This window comes from Rosa rugosa, chromosome 6 (assembly GCF_958449725.1).
Source record: "Rosa rugosa chromosome 6, drRosRugo1.1, whole genome shotgun sequence".
NCBI lineage: Eukaryota > Viridiplantae > Streptophyta > Magnoliopsida > Rosales > Rosaceae > Rosa > Rosa rugosa.
This window is the reverse complement of record NC_084825.1, coordinates 44,373,079-44,394,765: the sequence shown is the minus strand read 5'-3', so window position 1 is coordinate 44,394,765 and position 21,687 is coordinate 44,373,079. Positions and strand designations below refer to the sequence as shown.

Sequence of the window (21,687 nt, the reverse complement as noted above, 5' to 3'; positions counted from 1 at the left end):
AGAAACTCCAAGCATTTATGTCTCTCACTCGTTGTTGAAATTCCTACTTATGGATGTGTTTACAGCCTATACATCTATTCTAATGAATACCTACTACTTTGTTTTCTTGATCAAAATGTATATCGATCTATTACATATATGTAGAAGCTAGCTAATTGTAGAGTTGTTATCAAGTATGACTGAAGCATGATTAGTTCATTACTACTATTTCTAAGAGAAAGCCGGAGAACTCATCCACTCTCTCTATTGCTCTCATATACACAAGTACACAAGCACGGAGCTAGCTAGGGCCATGGAACTCTTCATGGAAATGTGTCTACTCCCGCTTTCATTTGCTTTCTCCTGCCTCTGTAACTTAGTTCTCCAAAGGAGAGACCAGTGCTGTTATCTGCTGGCCTATGAGTGCTACAAGGCCACAGAGGACATGATGCTCAACAGTGATTCTTGTGCCAAACTCGTCTTGCGGAACAAGAATCTGGGATTGGAAGAGTTCAGGTTTCTCTGGAAAACCATTGTCAATTCAGGCTTAGGTGAAGAAACTTATTGCCCAAGAAACATCGTCCAAGGCCGAGAAGAATGTCCAACTCGAGAAGACTCGCTCTCAGAAATGGATGAAATCATCTTTGCCACAGTTGACAAGCTTTTTGCCAGGAACAGTTCAATCCCTCCATCACAAATTGACACATTCTCGTCGTCAATGTCTTCATGTTCTCCCCTGCACCTTCTCTACATCCAGAATACTAAATCGTTACAAGATGAGGGAGGACATCAAGACCTTCAACCTAGCTCTCTGGAATGGGCTGCAGTGCAAGTCTAGTTGCCATTGATGTTGTGCAGAATTTGTTCAAGTCATACAAGAATTCATATGCTGTTGTTGTCAGCACTGAATCCATGGCTCCTAATTGGTATTGTGGGAAAGAAAAATCCATGATGCTCACGAACTGTTTGTTTCGGGCAGGAGGGTGTTCGATGCTGTTCACAAATAGAAGATCCCTTCAGCACCTAGCAATGTTGAAATTGAAGTGGTTGGTCAGAACCCATATTGGCTCAAGTGACAAGGCTTATGAATGTTGCATACAACTTGAAGATGAAAGTGGACATCTAGGCTTTCGACTTACCAAACACCTCACAGAAGCAGCAGCTCTTGCTTTCACAGTGAACCTCCAAGTTTTAGTGCCAAAAGTGCTTCCACTAAGAGAAATAATCCGACACCTGGTGGCTTCTAGGCTTCAGAAAAACAGCAGTACCAAATGCCAAAATCTAGAAGCAGTTGGAGTTGGTTTGAATATAAAGGCTGGAATTCAACACTTTTGTCTCCACCCTGGTGGAAGAGCAATTATAAATGGGATAGGTAAGAGCTTATCATTAAGCGACTATGATCTTGAGCCATCTAGAATGGCGCTTTACAGATTTGGTAACACATCAGCTGCTGGCTTTTGGTATGCTTTGGGATACATGGAAGCCAAACAAAGGCTTAAGAGGGGTGATAGGATTCTAATGAGTGGCTTTGGAGCAGGTTTTAAATGTAATAATATTGTTTGGGAAGTACTAAGGCCCCTTGATGATGTCAATGTCTGAGAGAGCTCCATAAACAATTACCCTCCTGAGGACATAGCTAATCCTATCATGGAGAAGTATAGTTGAATATCGACGATGATTATCTAAGCTTTGTTAGGCTTGATTCCAAGTTATTTGCTTAAATTTCAATATTTTCCTTAATTGCATGCTGCATTAATGTTAATGCTTTTAATTTGTAACAGATTATTGTGCTACGACTTAATATTGTAAGGAGTGGTGAGAATAAGAAAACTAAGTGTCATGTGAGTTAGGAATCCTAGCCTAGAGTGTTATATGAATTAATATGTTGAGGGTGTATGAGAGCCTATTTAAAACCTTGTAATAATCATTTGGGATGTGGAAGTAAACTTGAGAATAAAGCTGTTAATTAAAGTTCTCTTCCTCTCAATTCTTCTGCATACTTCTAATGGAAACAGTATTAGAGCTAATTTCAACAAATTAAAAAAAAAATTAAGCTGAATTAGAAACAACCAAGCTGCCAATTAATATCACAATGTATATTCTCAGAGGCCTAGTGCCAAGTTTGTGCTTCATTAATTGATCAAAACCAAAATCATTTTGTTTCTCATGTTCTCTAATTTGCTTTCTTTCTGAGTCTAATAAGTATATTCCTTTTTCTCAATGCAATTGCAGCTGCAGCTTATAAATATTCAAAATTCTCCAACTTCTTAAGAAAGCTTGAAGCTTGGACTTAAAAAACTGGTGGCTGGAAGAGCGATAGCGAACAAAGGAGAAGTGAGAAAACCAGTGTGTGTACCCTCCGGCGGGTCGCCCTCGTGGCGGCATCGTCGGACGGGTTTGGAAGGGGCCTAGTGCCGGTGGCCGGTGGTTGTCCACAGAATCAATCCCGTCAGAGAGGAGGCTGCGTGGTGGTTTCGCTGACCAAAACGCGAGGTGGCGGTGCTTGCGGGCTCGGTGGCTTGAGTGTGGGGCTGGGCTCGATCTCCCCACGACCGGAAGGCGGTCAGCAAGAGGCGGCGTCGCCCAAAGGTGTGAAGGCTGGATCTGAGGGGATCAGATAGGATCGGAGGGATTCGATCTGGTCTGTGTCGCTTGGAACCTTCAGGTGCAGAGGAGCGGATGGGAGTGGCGGCGATGCTTACAGGTGTGTTGGGGAGGATGGAAGGATGGAGGGGCTGCTAGAGTTCGCTCGATGTGGGAGGATGGCCGTCGGTAGTAGGACGGCGTGGATCTGGTGTGCTGGACGGTGGCAAGCTGCTCGGTTTTCCTCTTTGGTTGGGCTGACTGGGTTTTGGGCTCTGGGCCCAAATTCCCTTTATTTTATTTACTGTATGTTTTATTGTTGTTGGTCTTTAGTAGGTAATGGTGGCTATATGCCAGTAATAAGTCCCTGTCAGTTTAGGGCAGGGCGACGTGGGCTTAGTCCCGGACTGCACCTTTTGTGTGTCTGGTTTACCCTAGTTAGGTGGCGAGTTCCCAAATGGTCGCACCCTCCTAGTGGTAAGATGAAACTAAATGTCGCCAGAGCTATTCTCCAGCAGAAACATAGGGGGAAAGCTGTGCTAAAGCTGGTAATTATGCTATGTTGTAATCGGGTTACATATCGAGTTATCTTTCCGCTGTGTCACTGCTATGTTAAAGCAAATGGAGTAGCTATTTGTGCACTCTTTGCTAGTTGGTGCTTGTTAGAATACAAGTCTCCTGTAGAGATTTCTGATATTATTTCGAAAAATACTTTAGATGCTTATTGTAATCAGGGGTTTAGGCTCAATGTCCCCCTCTTGTATTCGACAGTTTCATTAATCAAGGCTTGAGGGCAGCCGCACCAGCCCTTTATTCAAAAAAAAAAAAAAAAAAAACTTGAAAGTTCAACAATAGGAAGCAGAAACATAAATTTGGAGTATGGGATCCAGCCAATCTGGCCCCTCCTCCAGCCATATGGGACAATCCAAACTTGGTTGCAGCATGGCCCCTCCTCTAATTAATGAGGATAGTATCCGTCAATTCGGTATCCAAAATGGTGCTTTACCAATTTGGTAACACCTTATCTGCTGGTTTTGGTATGCTTTCAGATACATGAAAGCCAAACCACAGTCAGAAGGGCCATTGGATCCTTATGAGTGGCTTTGGAGCAGGTTTTAAGTGCAAATATATTATTGTTTAGGAAGGACTGAGGAACTTGGAAATGATCCCAAGGTCTGGGAAAGCTGCATTGATAATAACCCTCCAAATTAAGGACATAGTAGGGAAAAGTATAGTTGGATCAATGATGATTATCTATTAAGGTCTGATTCCGTATTTGTTTGAACCCAAAATTAACATTTTTTCTGACAAGGCGTGACTTGGAGAAAATCGGGGCCAATATCGGTGGCTCAAGCTATATATTTTCGATAAGTTCGAAATATATTGTTTAGAGGCTAAATAAAGCCTACTTAGAGTCCAAGCAATCTTGAAGCAAATCTGAATATTCCTTGATTTACTATTAATTATCAAATATTTGATTATTAAGGATAGTTTTTTTTTTTTTTTTGAAGGAAGGACGACAAACTATATTAATTGAAACTGAAGAGTACATGGAGCGATGCATAAAACATCGAAAAAAAGCAATAAAACATAAAGAGATGCACAAATGCATCTATAATAAAGAAAAAACAATAAATCATAACTAGATGCACAAACACATCGAGAAGGAAAGGTAACCAGGTAACCATGTGACTTGATGCCGACTGACATCGCTGCACTGCATATGTCACTCGAGCAGTGTAAATGTAATAGTAACCGTAACTTTAACCAGTGATACGAACACCTAAGGGAGGTGATTCGCTCACTCGGAGTTCGAAAGTAACCGAGGGTGTCAAAAACTCGAGAATTAGCAAACGAACTCCCAAGAACCAGAACCAATACCAGATCAAAATGAGCAGTTGTCTCGGATTCAAGATCCAGAATTGAGGACGACCTGGGTCCCAAATACGGATCCAAATCCGACCCGCTTCCAAAAACAAGTTTGCCAAAACAGACATGATCAAGATCCAGGCCCAATTGAAAAAGCCCATTGACCAAGATCCAGCCCATAGGATCTGGGCACCCGAGCGGCTTCGCACACATCCTGAGACACACCACCACGCCGCCGAGTCGCACTGCCTCCCCGCCGAGACTGACCGCCACTCCGCCAAGGCAGATTGTCGCGCCGTCGGCATAACATAGGGCAGACTAGATCGAAGATGATCTGAACGTTTAGACTCCAACCAACGTAGGAATAACGCGACGTCAACCCCCCTCGAATTTGGCCTCTGCTCCGATCGGGAATTACAGCGGTAAATCCTCCAACCACCAATCACTAATCGCCGCCGGAGAGGATCCGGATGCATTACAACCATCCACCGCTGAATCCCTGCAGCAGCACCCAGAAGCCATCTCCTCCCAAATCGAAGGGATTCAGACTCAAAACTGATAGACCCGGGATCCCAAGTTTGGTTTGGATCCACCAGATCATGGCGCTGTCTTTCATCACCATCCTTGAAACAGAGTGCAGCACGAGCAAAGCCCAAAGGGGTTGAATCCCATCTGCAAAAAGACGAGACTTGTCACGCCCCGAATTTTGAATAACAAATTCAAATCCGAAACATGAATTAAACAACTTAAACAAATAAACGTTCTGAATTTTTTTTTCTCAGAAACAACCTCGCCACTCACGCTCAAATTCAAAACTCGAAGACCTCGAGTTAATTATTACAACTCACTCGTACAAAGTAAATTGTAAAGCTCTAATGAGCATAACAAACCTCACAACTGAAAATCAGAGTATTACAAAGCAGCTACTCTACACGGTTCGATCACATTCCTGAATTCTCCAGTCCTGTAGGATTATCCGCTACACCGTTTGAATAGTGTACCGGGATTGCAACAACACAAAACCCGGTAAGCTTTTGACAGCCAGTATGAGTAAAAGAAAGAATGGTTGATTTATTATAACACAGTACTTTTAACTCAAGTAACAACCAACAATTTCAACATCCACAAAGAAAACCACAATCTCGATAATCGATCACCAAAATCATTAACTCCAAATCATTTGAAATCACACACAAAGAAATCAAATGAATCACTCATCTCTACTCTTAACAAGATGTCTTTATCCCCACTATACGGAATAATATTTCTCAACTTTCTACAAGTCTCATCCATCACTGCACTTCCCAATTAAACTAATAAGAACATTAATCATGCATAGAAAATTAATTCAGGAAATAACCAACACGCATAAAATCAGAAGTCATAGTAATCCCTGCATATAATTTAGTTCAGGAGATTACATTAAAAACAAACAATAAAATGAAAACGAGAAATAAACGGGAAATCGAACCATAGAAATGATCAAGGAAATAAATAGAGATAATAAACAATATAACCGAAAAAGAAGAAAAGAGAAAAAGAATAGAAATTTAAACAAAAGAATTAACAAGGAAATTAATTAAAAACATCATCAACTCACACTAATAAATCCATCCAAAACTCAACACCTTTTACCAAAAGGACTCTTACAAGTCACATCGTGACAAAATCATAGGAAATGTTAACCTAACAAATCATTATGAAAATCCGGTCCAACCTGGACACGTTGGCAGACAGACTAGAGCTCTAACTGATCGAAATCACTAACCGGGCCAAAGTCGTAATTACGATATATTGCCTGAGGATGCAACCTGCAAACCCCGGATCTTTAGGCCAACCTGACCCTTAGATCAAAACATTTAAGCGAGTCGCACTGGACCCAAAATGTTAAAACAAATCAAACGGAGAAATCACAACCTGTGACTCTCAAATCCTCAGACCACCGGTCGTCAGATTAAAACATTTAAAATGGTCATACCGGACCTGAAATGTTTCCCAACCCAAAAGGAGAAATCACAACCTGCAACTCCCCAAATCCTCAAACACTTTTCAAAACAATAGAAATACCATTTCCCACGACATATTGTTTCCCGAAAAGTCATACCCAAAAACAATATATGAACTCACTCACAAACATTGTTTGCATCACAACAATTCTACCAATACATATATGTTTCCGACATATGTAAATATTCAATTCAATAATCCACATACCACAATGCCACACCATCCATATATATATTCCACATAAATATATATATACGTAATTATCCGCTCAGGGATAATCACTAATACCAACTATAGTCCACACAATAAAATCGTGAAATTCATTTTTATAGTTTAAATACATTTTACTTACCTATGGACCGTAGTTGATCAAGCCCATATGATTTAAAACAAATATTTATTTCATAAATATTTTCACACAATTACGACAAAATAAAGTAATTAAATTTATTCGGTTCGTAATATGAACCACGTGAGGTTTACTCACCTCTGATCCAGCTGCGTCTTCTTAACAGCTCAATTAACAATCTCACGAATCGTCCGCCAAATAAATCCATCGATCACCTAATCCAATAATGATCTTAACTTAGCCAACAACTCAAAAGCACACATATACGGGAATCTGACGGTCGGATTCTAACTTATATAAAAATCCGACGGATGGATTCTCACAAATCGCCTCCCGAATCACCATTTCTCAATTATACGAAGATCCAACGGTCGGATCTTCGTCCGTGACCACACAAAGTCATCGGGACAGTCATACGATCAACATATCAAATCTACAATTCCATCAGACGGTCTGATCTTCACAGATCACAAATCGAACGATCGAAATCGATCGAAACTTAAAAATTCATAACTTAATCATACGATATCCAAAAATTACGTGTAATATACCAAAATGATCGTATTGAAATATAGAATCTGAAAATGTACAGAAACCATATTTTTGATCCACGGAGGTGGCCGGAAAGGGCCGCCGGAGTTAGTGGCAGAGCCGCCGCCGACCACCGCCAATGGTGTCGGGGCCGGGCTGCTCTTCTTCCTCTCATCATGCTTAACAATTTTCATAACTACCATGTAAGCTGAAAATGACCGGAAGTGGTTGAAATTACCTAAAACAGTCGAGGTGGCCGGAATTTTTCCAGAAACCGGCGAGAATTTGCAGAAACTGGCGAAGCTCCGATCAACGTAAAAATGTCCTCCTTTCGCTTCGATTCCTTCAGGAGACTTGTTCAGAACTTAAAGACGAACTCACTGGTTCAAGAATCACTCAAAACGAAGCTCTACAGCTCGAGATATCTTGATCGAAAGCGTCGGTGGCCGGAAAATTTCCAGAATCCGGTGAGCTTGAATTCCGACGTAAAAACTTCAATTTCTCGCTTCGATCCCTTCATGAAAGTTGTTCAGAACTTTAATATGAGTTCACCAGCTCAATAATCACAAGACATGATGGTCTGTAGCTCGAGATATACGGATCAAAAGGTGATTTTCGATCTAAATCGAGGCGAGCTCCGACGAACGTGAAAACGTTCACCCCAAGTGCGATCCTTCTCGGAGGATGATCAGAAGGTTGAGGCAAGTTCAACAAGCCAAGAATCTTGAAGATTGGTGGGCGGAAACTCGAGATATCGGCGTTGACTCAAAATCGACATCAAACCGGGTCGAGCTCCCCGCCGCTTGTACAGGCCGCGCCGCCATGCAAGGCTGCCACAGATGGCTTCAGAGGAGTGAGGCGAAGCTGCTGGACGTGGTTTCTCGTCCAGAGATGGCCGGAAGAGGAAGATAGACGCCGGCGAAGGGAAGAGGCCGACGCGGCTCGAGAGAGAGAAAAAGAGAACTGAGTTTCCAAAATGGAAAAAGAAAATATTTTTTTTTTGGAATTTCCGAAAATGGAAGCTTTATACAAAACTGGAAACTTTTTCGAAAAATTATAATTAATTCATACGAACTCCGAATATTGCGTTCCACATATGCACGAGATCGTATCGCCGAGCTCTACAACTTTCACGAAGGAAGTTTTCCCAAATTTTGAACGTATAAAAAGTCAACTTTCGCGAACCCCTAAATAACGTTCGTTTTTTCGAAAATTAATCGTTCGAACTAATTCCACAACTTCTCCGAGCCTCGTACTTGCTCCCACTATCGTGAAATCATTTCTAAAAATCCACGGAATTTAATTTGGATTTTTCGGGGTATTACAAGACTAGGGTGCAGCAACCCGAAGGTTGAAGAGGGGAGATTCTCGAGTCCAAAAAACTTGACAGCCAAGGACCACGACCATCGCCGCAATCGAAGAAAATTGAACGGCGAAACCCTAGGGTTAGCCGCTGCAAAGAGGAGAGAGCGAGAGCTCTCATTTTTTTGAAGAATAAGCAAAACTTGTTGATTAGGTTCAATAATGATAAGCGATAATTAAGGATAGTTGGTTTGCTTACCAAGATTGAGCAGGAGGGAAGGATGTGGACGTGCAAGCATGGGCTCTTATTGATTAAGGAATCAATCATCATTGATGGCAATAAGCAAGGAATATATATATCGTGTATGTATAATTGCTCATGCATGGTGAGATAATTAAGGAAGGAATAGTAGATGTGGGTCATGCAAGCAATCAAAGGTATCCCATGCAATTAAGTAGTGTGTTGAACGTGCAACATATATGGAAGGATATAGTTATCCTTTATTACAATTAAACAAGGGATGTGTACATGATCTTATTATACATGCAGTATGTGCATATCCAAAGATTTGGTTACCAAGAGGCAATTAACCTTGCCTAGAATATTGCTACGACAAAGGCAATTTCTTATTGCCTACGATATGTTACCAAAACTAATAAGTGTTTTCATTTGGTAACTGTGGCCCAAAATATAGTATTTAATTCCTATTAGGAAGGAGAATCTACAGCCTATATATATAGAGGCTAAAGACGATATAGAAAACAACACCTCTCAATCAACTAATCTCTCAGATTATCAAAGTTTCTCCGGAGCAACCTACCTTCAACTTAATTGAAACCAACGAAGCAAGAGTAATGCTCTCACAACCCAGAGAAGCTAAAGTCACGCTTTAGCAAACCCGTGTTTTCTCCTACTTCCCGGTGATTGCTCTACTTAGTCTACAACACTAAGTATCGACTCGGTGACGCAAGAGATCACACCAGAAGTCTTTACCCGTAAGGCAAGAAGTCATTTTCCGAAAGGCAGAGAAAAGAACCTAGTGACGAGGTTGGTGCTCTCCTCGTCCACAGCGTTTGATTAAGAAGTCAGGTCAAGAGACGTGTCACGCCCCGGATTTTGAATAACAAATCCAAATCCGAAACATGAATTATACAACTTAATAGAATAAACGTCCTGAATTTTTTTCTCACAAACAACCACACTTCACACCTCTCAATATTACAATAAATCAAATCCTCAAGTTAATTATTACAACACACTCTCACTAAATCAAATTGTAAGGCTCAATGAGCTTAACTCACCTCACTATTACAAATGCTGTAAAACTATAACAAATACTCTAACCCGCTCGATCACCGCCCTGATTCTCCTGACCTGCAGGATTACCCGCTACACCGTTTGAATAGTGTACCGGGATTGCAACAATACAAACCCGGTAAGCTTTTTGCAAAGCTCGTATGAGTAAATGAAAGGATTGCACGATTTAAAGTAACCAAATCAACTCATGCATAAATTTAACTCAAGTATTTTCTTTGCATAATAATTGAAGTGTACAATGTCACTTCAAGCATCAATCAACTCACATCTCAACATGACTACTCAAAAACAAACAACTGTTTACTCAATATATACTCACAGGCTTATGATTTATTTATATAAATCATCCCATGCAGTATATTATACTTACAGGCTTATGATTAATTAGATTAATCACCCCATTCAGTATATCATACTTACAGGCTTATGATTAATTATATTAATCACCCCATTCAGTATGTCATGTCATACCCAAGGGCATATGATAACTCGTTTATCCCCCAAGCAGTATGATGGCAGACAGACTAGAGCTCTAACTGTATCGTAAAGTGTCACCTGGGCCAAGGTTCACCTTACGAATGACTGCTTTTCTCAATTCACTCGACTCCTCATTTAATTCATCTCAACGACTCAACTATCGCACTTTACTCAATTACCCATTATCATAGACAACACAACATCTAAGATAAATCACATATTCCAAGGGTAATGCTCAAAATATAACTCAGTAAATCACACCATCCAATATATATTCCACGTAAATATATATATACGTAGTCACCCACACAAGAGTGACCACTAATACCAACTATAGTTCACATGCAATAAAATCTAGAAATTCATTTTTATAGTTTAAATACATTTTACTTACCTATGGACCGTAGTCGATCAAGTCCATATAATTTAAAACAAATATTTATTTTCGTAAAACAATTTCCACAATTTCTCAATTAAATAAAATCACCGAATTTCGGTTCGTGAATGAACCATGTGCGATTTACTCACCTCGATATTCCCGCTGCGTCTTCAATTCAACACAATACACACCGAAATCGTTCACCCAAGGGAGACCGTCAATCACCTAATCACACATGACCTTAACTTAGCCAATAGCTCAAAAACATACTCAAACGACAATCCAACGGTCGGATCGAAATTAAATGATGATCCAACGGTCGGATCCTCACGGATCGCCTTTAGGATCACCCCCCAAAAATCATCACGAAGATCCAACGGTCAGATCTTCCTGAATCGTCCTTACTAACATCTTCACAAATTTATACAAAAATCCGACGGACGGATTCTCACGAATCGCCTCCCTAATCACCGTTTTGCATTTATACGAAGATCCAACGGTCGGATCTTCGCCCATGACCACACAAAGCCACTGGGACAGTCATAAGATCATCGTATCAAAACTACAAGTCCATCTGACGGTCCTAACTTCACATATCACAAATCTAACGATCGAAATCGATCGAAACTTAAAAATTCATAACTTCATCATACGATATCCAAAAATTATGAATTATATATGCAAACGATCGTATCGACACGTAGAACACAAAAATGGACAGAAACTGTCCTTGGGGTGTCCGGAGGTCGCCGGAAACCACCATCACAGTGGCGGCACCGCCACCCATCCAAAGTCAAAATTAGACAAAACTCCCAACATCAAAGTCCTTCAACTCAACTCCAATTTCACTTTTCATAACTACACCAAAGTCAGATTATAAGCCAAAAAGTAGAATTTTACCTCGCAAGTTTTGAAACCCGAAGAACCCTAGTTTCCCAATCTTCAAAATTCGATCACCCCGGATTAAATCGCTGCAAGCCTTCTTGGGGATAGCTTCTACTTCCTCTGGGCTAGAAAAGCCCTCAAAGAACTCGAGCTATAGTGGCCGGAGCTGGGAGAACCAAGGTGGCGAAGGAAGACGATTTCCAGCTCGGCTGTGCGGCTTCTCGGTCTTCTAGCGGCCACCACGATGGTTATCTCAAGTCGATGTCTTCTGGAAAGTTGTAGAAAACTTCACGGTGAGAAAAATTGCTTTTGGAATCAGGTCGATCGGAGGCCTGTAGAGGAAGATATGGCCAGACAAAGTAGAGCCCAGAAAAAGTGGGGAAGAGCGATTTCGTCTCCGACGAGGCTCTCTTCTCGACCTTGTAGAGCCTCATACAGCTCGTATTTCACTTCGATTTCTTCTACAAACTCGTGAAGGGGGTCGAGACCAGAAAAACCCACTTTGTTTCACATCAATCGGTGGCCGGATGAGGAAGAACGAAGGTGACGAAGGGAGGGGGTCGCGGCTGGGCTCGGGAGAGAAATGGGGAGAAATTTCTGGAGTTCCAGAAATTCTGTCCTCATTTGCAATATTCGGATTTTTTTTTCATATTTATAGAAAATCCCAATTTTCAAATATTCGTAACTTATTCATACGAACTCCGAATATTACGTTCCATATGTCCACGAACTCGTATCGACGCGCTCTACAACTTTCATGAAGGAAGTTTTCCCAATTTCCCAATGTATAAAAAGTCAACTCCTTTGACCCCCCTAAAACGTTCAGTTTTCAAAATAAAATCGTTCGAACTAATTCCACACTCCTCTAAGCTTCGTACTCGTGTCCACGACCACGAAATCATTTCCAAAACGTCATCGGAAATTAACTTGAATTTTTCGGGTATTACAAGACGCCCCGACGACTACACCACAAGGTGTTGGCACGCTCGCGCACTCAAAAGAGACAGTTTGCTATCCAGACTGGTTTTGGAGCCAAACATTTTGGCACGCCCAGTGGGACTGCACTAGTGTCTTTTTGTGTTCACCATCATTGGGATGCCAGAGGAAAATCTTTACCAAAAAAAATTCTTGAAGTCATGCCAGTCTTTCTCAAGAAGAAGTGCAAATTCCTAAACTTCCCAAAGCGCAAGACCTCCAGTTACAAGCCGCATAAAAGTGATGCTTGTCGTGGTCTTTCTAAGGAAGAAGTGTCTACGAACTCTTCTCTAGACTCGTAGACAGGCAAGACGGCCAATAGCCCGGCTGGTGACGCTGCTGCTGCAGATGATGAGTACGTTCCTCTCCCCATCCCAGAGAATGCAAGCATTGAAGAAAAGTTGGTCATCATGCAGGCCAACATTGAGAACTTCTGGGAACATTCGAGCCTATCATACGAGGAGTCTAAACGACCTACTCTCGAGATGTTCCAGTGAATGGATCAAGAGACTCAAAGGCGGATGGAGGGCAGTACACGCCAAGCTAAAGAAAACCACCAGTAGCTTGTGAATGTCGTTACGACCCAGCACAAGCAGACCTCATCGGAGTTCACAACCTTGCGCAAGGGAGGTTCCAGCTTGGCTACTCAAGTCAGTTCGCATCAAGGAAAATTGGAACGTCAAGAACCTGGACGCGAAGAGGTTGTTTCTGAGACTGAATTGCCTATAAGTGGCAATCAACATAAGGGTCTCACTGGTGAATCACAGCTTTACATAGAGGCTGCATATGGAGAAGAGGATCAACAAGATTGTTCTTCTGACAAGAAAATTGTCTCCGAACAGATATCTGATTTCTCCACTGATCAAGCCTAATACGTGGATACTGGTCAGATGCATGGGGGGAGGGGGGGGCAAGATATTGCCCATGTTCACGCCCTTGATAACCAGAAGCAGATGCATAATCAATTTAATTATGATTTTAGTACTATTGCTGCTAAACGTCAGCATGACCATGAAACACTTAACTATCAATTAAGGCATGGCCCACCTTATTATCATCAATTTAGCATTGGCCATGCTACTGGACGTCATGGTGAAGATGATCAAAATCATGCCCAACTTAATTATGATTAAGTTGTGGTCTTGAGAAGCCATCTTGCAATAATGGCCAGAACAATTATTCTAGTGGCAAATTTGTCCTTCGCGACTGTAAATTCGAGTATCATCAATACAAGTTAACTTTTGTTTACAATTATCCAGCTCCAAATTTCTTGCAAAAGAAATTTATATATGATACTAAACAATCTGTAGAGGCGTCTCAATATGATGCCTGGAAAGAATATAGAGGCAAACAAATATTTGATATGCCTATTTTTGAAGAAGAGATCAATTCATCAAACTTTGGTGGCTCTAAATATGATCTTGATGCGGAGATGATAATTACAATTTGATTATTGGTTCCAAAAATCATATGCAGGAGTTCAAGTTCTTTGAGGCTCTTGATCATGAGAATTCAGACCAACAAGTGGTCAAATGCAAAAGCCAATTCGTGGCTTATTCTGGAGACACCATGTTCTATGACATGGTAGTTGGCGAGAAAGCCAATCTATGCTCATCTTCATCTCCAAAATTTCAATTAAAGATCATGCTTCGCCAACCGACAAGGATACTTGGGGGCAAGATTACTGTCACGCCCCGAATTTTGAATAACAAATTCAAATCCGAAACATGAATTTAAGAACTAAATCAAATAAACGTTCTGAATTTTTTTTCTCAGAACAAACACACCACTCGCCACTCAAACATAAAGTCTCGAAGACCTCGAGTTTATTATTACAAATTCACTCTCACAAGTAAAATTGTAAAGCTCTAAATGAGCATAACAAACCTCACAATAGAAAATCAGAATAACACCCTTGCAGCTACCCTACGCAGCTCGATCACCTTCCTGATTCTCTTGACCTGTAGTAGTACCCGCTACACAATTTGAATAGTGTACCGGGATTGCAACAACACCAAACCCGGTAAGCTTTTGACAGCTAGTATGAGTAAACAAGAATGAACTGTTGATTTATTAAAATACATTTCCTTTAACTCAAGTATAGAAGTAGAACATCACAATCACAACGACCACCACAAAACCACTTCACTTTCTCACTCTCATATATATATATATATATACACTTATGAGTTACTCTCAATTTTCCTCATAAGATCACTCAACATTTGGCAGACAGACTAGAGCTCTAACTGATCGTTTCCACCTACCCGGCGCGAGAGCGTGGTTCACGATTTAATACTATCAGTTCCACCTACCCGGCGCGAGAGCGTGGGTCGCTGATAGTATGCCATGGTCACCCCGTGACCTATTGATCTCCACAGATCACAACAATTTATTGTTCCTCAACAATAAGACTCAACACCTCACTGTATATTGTTTCTCAACAATAAACTCCACATCTCTCACAATATGTTGCTTTTCAACAATAAACTCAACACAACTCTAACGATACATATTATTTCACAACTCCAACAACACATAATATTTCACAATTCCAACAATACATATTATTTCACGTAAATAATATATATACATAGACATTCGCACAGGAATGCCTATTAATACCAACTATAGTTCACACGCATTACAGCAATAAATTCATTTTATACTTAAATTCATTTTCTTACCTGTGAGCCGCAGCCCTATGAACCGTAGTTGATCAAGTTCATATTATTTCAAAACAAATCTTTATTTCATAAACAATTTCCACACAATTACGACAAAAAAAATCAATTAATTATATTCGGTTCGTAATATGAACCATGTGAGGTTTACTCACCTCTAATCCCGCTGCGTCTTCTTAACAGCTCAAAATACGATCCACAATCGTCCACCAACTTAAACCGTCAATCACCTAGTCAGATACGATCTTAACTTAGCAAACATTCATAAACCACACATATACGGAAATCCAACGGTCGGATTCTAATTTAATGATGATCCAACGGTCAGATCGAATTTATATGATGATCCAACGGTCGGATCCTCACGGATCGCCCTTAGGATCATCCTCCAAAATTATCACGAAGATCCAACGGTCAGATCTTCTTGAATCACTCTAACAAACATCTCCTCAAAATTATACGAAAATCCGACGGTTAGATTCTCACGAATCGCCTTCCGAATCACTATTTCACAATTATACGAAGATCCAACGGTCGGATCTTCGCCCATGACCACACAAAGCCACTGGGACAGTCATAAGATCAACATATCAAAACTACAAGTCCATCGGATGGTCCGATCTTCACAGATCACAAATCGAACGATCGAAATCGATCGAAATCGTAAAATTCATAACTTAATCATACGATATCCAAAAATTGCGTATAATATGTCGAAATGATCGTATTGAAATGTAGAATCTAAAAATGTACAGAAACTATATTTTTGACCCCCGGAGGTGGCCGGAAAGGGCCGCCGGAGTTAGTGGCAGAGCCGCCGCCGACCACCGCCAATGGTGTCGGGGCCGGGCTGCTCCTCTTCCTCTCATCATGCTTAACAACTTTCATAACTACCATGTAAGCTGAAAATGAACGGAAGTGGTTGAAATTACCTAAAACAGTCGAGGTGGCCGGAAAATTTCCAGAATCCGGCGAAATTTGCAGAATCCGTCAAGGCTGGATTTCGACGTCAAAACGTCAATTTCGGGCTTCGATCCCTTCTAGAGAGTTGTTAAGAAACTCAAGGAGAACTCATTGGTTCAAGAATCACAGAAAAATATGGTCTGTAGCTCGAGATATACCGATCGAAAGCTTCGGTGGTCGGAAAAATTCCAGAATCCGGCGAGCTTGAGTTTCGACGTAAAAACTTCAACGAAACGCTTCGATTCCTTCTGGAGAGTTTTTCAGAACTTCAAGGTGAGCTCACTGGTTCAAGAATCACTCAAAAATACGTCCTGTAGCTCGAGATATTTGGATCGATAGCTCCGGTTTCGTTCTTGGCGGGGTTGACTTGTAGTTGCTGCTACGGGATGCGCCGCCGTGCAAGGCTGCTTCTGGGGGCTTCAGGGGGTTGAGGCAAGCACGAGGATGAAGTTTTACAAGGAACGGTGGCCGGAAACACGAGTTATCGAGCTTGGAACTAAAACAGGCTTAAACTAACCGGACTTCCGCCGCCGTTTCCGACCGTTCTGAGGCGCAAGGCTGCCTCCTGCAGCTGTGCAAGATCAAGGTGAAGCTGTGGAACGTGGTCTGGGGTCGATCGAAGGCCTGTGGAGCGAGAACAAGCTTGGAGAAAATCTTCAGACTTTTTCTGGTGTTGTTTCGGCAGAAAGAGAGAACGAGAGAAAAAATGGATTTTTTTGTTCTTCTTCCTCCAAAGCTGGTATACCACCAATCCTATACAATTGTATAATAAAAAGCAAACTAGTGTCGCACTACTTTACTTAATGCTTGAAACACATAGCACGCCTCCATTTTTTTTTTTAACAAAGTGATTGCCACTACTTTGTGTTAAAACCAGAAATATAGGATTTGATTATTAATGTAGGGGAAATTTGATTAATCCTTGCTACGAAATTAACAATTGAGATTTGACGTAATTTTATTTTCTACCAAATCGAAATGAATACTTCATTGAATAAAACTGCCGCCAAGTTTTGCTCGATTGAAAATCGAGGTTATTACAATCTACCCCCCTTAAAGGAATTTCGTCCCGAAATTCAAGCACGCTCGTCGACAAAAAGCTGTGGATACTTTTTCCTCATGTCTGACTCTAACTCCCATGATGCATCACCCTCATCATGGTGACTCCACAATACTTTGACTAAGTCCACCTCCTTCCTTCGAAGCCTCTTCGTAGACCTATCTAAGATACGAACTGGTTCAACCACAAAGGTCACATCTGTATTTACCTCAATAGTACCATGATCAATCACATGAGTTCCATCTCTGATGTACTTCCTAAGCATTGATACATGGAAGACGTTGTGTACACCAGACATGCTAATAGGTAAGGCAAGTCGATATGCCAAGTCTCCGACTCTTTCTAGAATCTCAAAAGGTCCAACATATCTTGGTGCCAACTTCCCCTTCTTACCAAATCTCACCACACCTTTCATAGGTGAGACTTTCAAGAACACGTAATCACCCGTCTCGAACTCAACTGGTCTTCTCTTCAAGTCTGCATAACTCTTCTGTCTACTTTGTGCTATTCGGATCCTATCCCGAATAGTAGTGATCTTTTCGGTAGTCTCCTGAACGATCTCGGGGCCCAAGAATGCTCTATCTCCTACTTCAGCCCAACAGACAGGAGTTCTACATGGCCTACCATAAAGAGCCTCATATGGTGCCATCCCGATACTAGAGTGATAACTATTGTTGTAGGCAAACTCAATCAACGGCAGATGATCCTCCCAACTTCCCTTGAAGTCCAAGACACAAGCTCGAAGCATATCTTCCATCACCTGGTTCACCCTCTCCGTCTGTCCAACAGTCTGTGGATGAAAAGCTGTACTCATATCCAAGGAAGTTCCAAAAGCCTTTTGGAACCCAACCCAGAAATCTGAAGTGAAACGGGCATCTCGATCAGAAACAATTGATACCGGTACCCCATGAAGTCTTACTATCATGTTGACGTACAACTTACACAAAGTATCACCCGAGTATGTCTTCGACACAGGAAGAAAGTGTGCCGACTTCGTCAACCGGTCCACAATCACCCATACTGCATCATGGCTTTGTCTGGACCTAGGCAATCCAGTCACAAAGTCCATAGAGATCCGCTCCCACTTCCACACGGGAATAGGTAATGGCTTCAACATACCTGCGGGTCTCTGATGCTCTGCCTTTACCTGTTGACAGGTAAGACACCTGGACACATACTCTGCCACATCTCTCTTCATTCCATTCCACCAGAACTGCCTCCGTAGGTCCTTATACATCTTGGTACTCCCCGGATGTACAGTGTATCGAGATCGATGTGCTTCCCGAAGGATCTCTCCCTTGAGCTCATCACAATCCGGAACACACAGTCTCGATCTCAACCTCAAACCACCATCAGGTCCAACTGTCCACTCAGAAGGACAATCATCTATCAAATCTGCAACTAATTCTGTCAACCTTGCACGTGAGAACACATCCTGCGCTTGACCCTGAATAATCCTTGAAATCAAAGTAGGCTGCACAGAAATACTACCAAGGAAGATCCCTTGTTTTCCCACTGATGTTACAAGGTCAAACTCAGATGCAGTCTCCAACATGAGCCACTCTTGAATCATGGCAGAAGCAATAATACCCCTCGGTCTCCTACTCAAGGCATCCGCCACTACATTGGCCTTTCCGGGATGGTACTCTAAGGTGAAGTCATAGTCCTTTATGAGCTCCATCCACCTTCTCTGTCTCATGTTCAACTCCTTTTGAGAGAATAGATACTTCAAACTCTTATGATCAGAAAAGAGTTCGAACTTCTCGCCATACAGATAGTGTCTCCAAATCTTCAAGGCAAACACCACTGCAGCTAGCTCTAGATCATGAGTGGGGTAATTCCGCTCATGAACCTTCAGTTGTCTAGAGCCATAAGCAACAACACAACCATTCTGCATCAATACACACCCCAAACCCTGATGAGATGCATCACTGTAGATAACTAAACCACCACCACTAGTAGGAATAGTCAACACTGGTGCTGTAGTCAACCTGGTCTTTAGCTCGTTGAAAGCCTTCTCACACTCATCCGTCCATAAAAACTGAGTGTCCTTCCGTGTCAACTTAGTCAAAGCTGAAGCGATACTAGAAAACCCCTCAATGAAGCGCCTGTAGTAACCTGCCAATCCGAGGAAGCTACGTATTTCTGTAACAGTGGTAGGGCGGCTCCAACTCATCACTGCTTCAACCTTCGAAGGATCCACAGAAACTCCATCCTTCGAAACCACATGACCAAGGAACTTGACTTCCTTCTGCCAGAAATCGCACTTCTCAAACTTGGCAAACAATTTATTCTTTCTCAACGTCTGTAGCACAATTCTCAAATGCTTCTCATGCTCATCTGATGACCTTGAATATATCAAGATGTCGTCAACGAACACTACCACAAATTGATCCAAGTAAAGACTGAATGTGCGGTTCATCAAGTCCATGAATGCTGCAGGTGCATTAGTTAGACCAAAAGGCATGACAAGGAACTCAAAATGTCCATACCTTGTCCTGAACGCCGTCTTTGGAACATCTTCATCCTTCACCCTTAAGTGGTGATATCCAGATCTCAAATCAATCTTTGAGAACACCGTAGCCTCCTTAAGTTGATCGAATAAGTCATCAATCCTAGGTAAAGGGTACCTGTTCTTGATGGTTACCTTATTCAGTTGCCGATAATCCACACATAATCGGAGTGAATTATCCTTCTTTTTCACAAACAGCACTGGTGCACCCCAAGGAGATACACTAGCCTGGATGAACCCTTGAGCCAGCAATCCATCAATCTGAACCTTCAGCTCCTGAAGTTCAGCTGGAGCCATCCGATAGGGTGCTTTTGATATCGGGGCAGTACCTGGTATCACCTCAATGGAGAAGTCCATTACCCTTTTTGGAGGTAACCCTGGTATCTCCTTAAACACATCAGCATATTCTGAAACTACAGGAATCCCTGTAATCTCAGAAATACTACTCCCAGACTCAATATGTGCCAAAATCCCTGCCCTCATGGTAATGTCGGACTTCAGACAACGGTAATGAAACACTGGTTGTCCAGGGATATGGAAGGATACAATCATCCTAAAGCAGTCAATCAATGCATGGTTCGGGCTCAACCAATCCATACCCAAAATCACTTCATATGTGTGATCCGGAATCACAATCAATGAGGCAGAGAACTCTCTACCACCTATCCCAATAGGGCAATCATCACAAAACATATCCAGCTCAAGAGACACACCCAGGGGTGATGTAACACATAATGATCTAGTAAGAGGCATGACAATCAATCCCAACACATCCACTACTGAACTAGATATGAAAGAGTGGGAGGCTCCCGTATCAAACAATACTCTAGCAAGATAGTTATAGATAGATAAGGTACCTTCCACCCCTGTGCCTCTCTGACAAATGGCGAAGACTCTAGCCTGACCTTGAGGCTGTTGTCTCTGCTGGTTTCTTTGGCCTCTATCTTGTTGCTGCGGGCAAACCCGGGAGACATGTCCTGCCTGGCCACAATTAAAGCACACCAAATTCTTTGGTTTCGGGCAGTTTCGCGAAGTGTGCCCTAACTCCTGGCAGTTGAAACATTTCAGAGGTGCCACCTGTCTAATAGGCATCACCCTAGCAGGTGCTGCAACCATGGCCCTAGTTGGTGTCTGCTGGTTAGTCCTTTGTCTCTTCCAGAAGTTACCTCGTTTGCCTGCTGTATGGCTGTTTTCTGCAACTGCCTTTCCCTTCCTCAGAAAATCTCTCTCAGCGGTCTGCTCTTCCAGAAGGATCTGGTTTTCCTGCTCGATGGTTAATGCCTTAGCCACAACGAGTCTTAGTTCCTTTAGTTCCAAAATGGCTACATCACGCCGAATCGATGGGTTCAGCCCCAACTGAAACTTCATGGCCAAACTCTCAGGATCTAATTGTCTCACAAACTGATACAACCTGTTGAACTCTGCCTCATACTCCCTCACACTCAACTTTCCTTGAGTTACTGAATGGAACTGTCGTTCCAACTGCTGTCTCACTGTAACTGGGAAGTATTTCTGCCTGAAGAGTTCCATGAAGCCATCCCAGGTTAGAGTGGTCACGTCCATCATCCTCTCAGTGCCACTCCACCACAACCGTGCATCCTCCTGAAGCATAAACGATGCTATCTTCCTCTTCTCCAACTCATCACAAATCACCATCTGGAAGTAGCCCTTCATATTTTCGATCCATTGATCTGCCAACATATAGTCTGTGCCACCCTTAAATGGAACTGCTCCCAGACTATAAATTTCCTTTACCAATTTCGACAAGCGAGTGGCATCCCTCACATCCGTCACTGGTGGAGCAGGCTGCTCAA

The 21,687-nt window shown here is 42.0% G+C and overlaps 2 long non-coding RNA genes and 1 pseudogene across 2 annotated transcripts; 1 reads left to right on the top strand and 2 right to left on the bottom strand.

Annotated features, from left to right (window-relative positions):
- The first annotated feature begins 229 nt into the window (after window positions 1-229).
- Window positions 230-1,700, top strand: LOC133718127 (3-ketoacyl-CoA synthase 19-like; annotated as a pseudogene).
- Window positions 1,701-5,379: 3,679 nt separating this feature from the next.
- LOC133714137 (uncharacterized) lies at window positions 5,380-7,770 on the bottom strand. The gene is made up of 3 exons (XR_009848473.1): window positions 7,557-7,770; window positions 6,926-7,002; window positions 5,380-5,410 (listed from the first exon to the last, which is right to left on the bottom strand). It is a non-coding gene; the product is annotated as an uncharacterized LOC133714137 (long non-coding RNA).
- Window positions 7,771-9,730: 1,960 nt separating this feature from the next.
- On the bottom strand, window positions 9,731-12,607 carry LOC133718341 (uncharacterized). The gene is made up of 3 exons (XR_009850261.1): window positions 11,695-12,607; window positions 10,944-11,019; window positions 9,731-10,010 (listed from the first exon to the last, which is right to left on the bottom strand). It is a non-coding gene; the product is annotated as an uncharacterized LOC133718341 (long non-coding RNA).
- Between the last annotated feature and the right edge of the window lie 9,080 nt (window positions 12,608-21,687).